The 3,524-nt window shown below is 53.6% G+C and overlaps 1 long non-coding RNA gene across 1 annotated transcript; it reads right to left on the bottom strand.

The window, feature by feature from the left end:
* Positions 1 to 568: 568 nt before the first annotated feature.
* LOC119879048 lies at positions 569 to 3,127 on the bottom strand. The gene is made up of 3 exons (XR_005387301.1): positions 2,899 to 3,127; positions 1,366 to 1,502; positions 569 to 754 (listed from the first exon to the last, which is right to left on the bottom strand). It is a non-coding gene; the product is annotated as an uncharacterized LOC119879048 (long non-coding RNA).
* Positions 3,128 to 3,524: the final 397 nt, after the last annotated feature.

Below are 3,524 nucleotides of genomic sequence, written 5' to 3'. Positions count from 1 at the left end.
ACAATCTCTGGACAGAGAAATTAAGTGCTGCATTGACATACATGTAGAACACCCAGTAGGTACCACATCCCACAGAATTTCTGGTTTTGGAGAAAAGAAGAAAAAAGAGAAAACAAAACAAACCTAAAAAACGTAGATTTAAGACAATCGTATGAAGCACATGGTGGGTATTTGTCATTTCTAATGGCCTGCGTAATATTCCATTGTATACATAAAGAGAGAAGAAATGTGTGGGAAATATCAGAAAGGGAGACAGAACATAAAGACTCCTAACTCTGGGAAAGAACTAGGGGTGGTGGAAGGGGAGGAGAGTGCGGGTGGGGGTGAAGGGTGACAGGCACTGAGGGGGGCACTTGACAGGATGAGCACTGGGTGTTATTCTGTACGTTGGTAAATTGAACACCAATAAAAAATACATTTATTATTTAAAAAAAGACAATAGTATGATATGTGAAACATGTAGTGTGTGTAGTAAAGGAGAGACAAGAGGAGGAAGTCCGAGGATTTGTTTTTTAAAGTCTTTGTTGGGATTCCTGGGTGGCTCGGTGGATGAGCATCTGCCCTTTGTCTCAGGGCATGATCCTTGGGCCCTTGGATCCAGTCCCACATCGTGCTCCCTGCAGGGACACTGCTTCTCCCTCTTCCTGTGTCCTACCTCTCTTTTCGTGTTACGCAGGGTGCAGGTGAATCTGGCTTTAGTGCCTGGAGACACAGAGACGGGGGTGGCTGAGTAGCAGAGGCTGGGACAGGGTACCTACAAACACGGACATGCATGAGTGACACAGCATTTTGCCAGAAGCTTCTCAGTTTGTGGGGGCTGTTAACATCTTGGAAGCTCCCCCAGAAGTCAGATTTTGTCTCTACCTGACCAAAGAGACAGGAACAGGAGGACAGGTATCTACCCCATGTTTCTGAAGACCCTGCCACCACAGTGGGACTGGCCTGTCCCAGGAGTGTCATATCTCACTGCTGACCCAGAGAAATGAAAGTGCTTTTATGCAACTTTGCACCTTCTGCCCGACTCTCAGACTCTACTTGATTACTGATTCAGGATCAGAGGTAGGACCTGAGGACAAAAAGGCTGAGAACAGGCTCTGTTCAGAGTGGGAAACAGGGATGGGTGGAGGAGGAAGCAGCTGTGGGAACCCCACAGGACACTGCCCAGGAGTCTCTGCCAGGCCCTGAGGGCACCAGGGTGCTGGGGTCTCAGCCTCTGCCCAGCCCTGAGGTCCAGGGCCTCCCCCAGCTGGGAGGGTCTCCCTGCTGGACCCAGGACATGCACAGTGCCACCTGCTGGTTACATGTCCCACTCAGGGTCCTCAGTGTCCTGAGGTTAACATCCAGAGTTGTGTCACCAACACTCACCTGTGACATGAAAGACTGTATGAAGCAGCATGTGGGGTCTGATGCAAGGAACATGGATACACTGTCTGTGGCTGAGAGATTCCCACATGGAGGGAACAGTCATCCAGCTATAATCACTCCTGTGACTGTGGGAATGTCTACAAAATAAAAGTCATGCAAAAGACTAAGCCTATCCCACCTGTGGGACATTTCGGGAGCTCCTCATTGGAGCGCCTTTCAAGTTCATCTCAAGAGAGGAGTAACCGTGTCCTGCACAAAGAGTCATAGAAGAGAAAATCAAAGCAGGGCATAAGGATCCTCAAATCAGGATGGAAGGCAGTGATTTCACAGAAGCACCAGCACCTGGTGACATTTGGGTCACCTCCCTGGTGAGATCCCCTCATTTGGGGATCTCCTCCCTGGATGGGTGGGCAGAGAGGACAGGGCAAGACTGAAGATATCAAGTTGTCAGGGCAGAGCAACTGAGACAGGGACACAGCAGGTGGGGATGCAAGCAGCTGTGCTCCCAGGGGCCTTTCAGGCCTGTGCAGCAGGAGGAAGGCAGGGAGAGAAGGAGGAAGAGGATTGTGTGAACCAAGGTCTCTACTATGACAGGCCCCTGAGAGGGTGCTGCTGTCAGTACAGGGGAGCCTCAGGCAGGGAGAGGATTCTCTGTTCATGAAGGAGTAGAAGATCTGGGGAAGGAGCACAAACACTGAATTCCTAGCTCAGAAATGGGGGCCCCAGACCTTGAGCAGCAGGAGCAAGGCCCATGGCCTGAGGCTGGTGTGCAGGCCTGGTGAGCAGGCCCCAGGGTGGGTGTGACTGGGAAGGGGGGACAGTAGCCTGGGACAGACCCAGAGCCTCCTCCCCAGGTGCAGCAGGGGGACAGGAGTCCTGGAGGCAGTGTCCCTGGAACCCCACGGGAATGTGCAGGCAAGGCTGAGGGGAGTGAGCATTTGTTAGGGGGATGTTTGCAGACCTTCTCACCCCAGGGGGAGGAGAATTCAGGGAGGAGCATGAGTTGAATGTCCAAGGTCAGGCTGCAGTACCTGGGACAGTGGGCACAATGAAGTGGGGGTGGAGATGAACCCTAACTTCTGCACCCACCTGCACATCCCCAGGACCTCAAGCACAGGGAGGCAGAGCTGGGGGCTCTCTCTCATCCCTTCTGCAACTGGGAGGAGGAGAATATATCCTGGTCAACAATTCCGCCCCAAATTCCTCTCCCTGATTTTGGTCATGGAGGGGCCCTGGAGGATCCTCCTGAGCTGTGGGGGCCTGGAGCTGACAGCAGGTGGGCCCTGGACCTAGACACACGCAGGAACTGCCTTCTAGGGCCAGCACCCCATGGACCCCAGGGGAAGAGCCCCAGTCCCCTGCTGCCCCAGCCTGGGTACCCCCTGACTGATGAGGGGACAGGAACCCAGAGCAGAGCCCCCTGCCTCCCGTGCTCTGGGTCCTGACGCCTTCTGCATGGAAGACAGGCCATAACCAAGTCACACTCAGCCTTCCTAAGGCTGCACCTCATGAACCCAAATGTCTCAGAATCACCTGCTGTGCCTCCTCCCTGGGGACTGTCTTCAACTGTCCCCACTGCTCCACTGCTTCTCCAGGATCAGAGTGAGGCTCAGGGTCAGCACGATCCCCAGGGCAGGGAGCACATGGACAAGGACATCAGGGATGTTGACCCCATGGACTCCACTAGGGTCCCTGAAGCCTGGTCTCTCTCTGTGTCTCACCCCAGCTCCTTCTCTGTCAGCGGAGCCTCTGTCCACACTCCTGGTGGGAGACCACAGGCTCGCTCTGTCTCTATGATCTCCTCTGTCTGTGGCCCCAGGTGTGTGCTATAATTACAGGTTATAGATGACCAAGCTCTATTTTTCAAAGTTTCCTGTGTTGTAGCTGAAGGACCTCTTGCAGTCATCACCAGATCCACAAGGGCAGATCCGACTTTGACATTGGTTATGGAGAGGCTGAGACCCTCACTACACAAGACCTTCTGTTCCTGAAGGGACAACGCTGGATCCCACCCTCTGTGACCACGGAGGTCGTGGTTCAATTCCAGGCACGGCTCTGACACATCACAATGCCTGACCCCCCCGCCCTGGGGACACACTCTGACATCTGGACTAAGGGGCTCATGTGAAGTTTCTTTGCTCCCTTTTCTAACTGCCTGT

The sequence above is a fragment of the Canis lupus genome, unplaced genomic scaffold (assembly GCF_011100685.1).
Source record: "Canis lupus familiaris isolate Mischka breed German Shepherd unplaced genomic scaffold, alternate assembly UU_Cfam_GSD_1.0 chrUn_S2228H2428, whole genome shotgun sequence".
Lineage (NCBI taxonomy): Eukaryota > Metazoa > Chordata > Mammalia > Carnivora > Canidae > Canis > Canis lupus.
The sequence above is the reverse complement of the archived record's forward strand: the minus strand, read 5'-3'. Positions and strand labels throughout refer to the sequence as shown.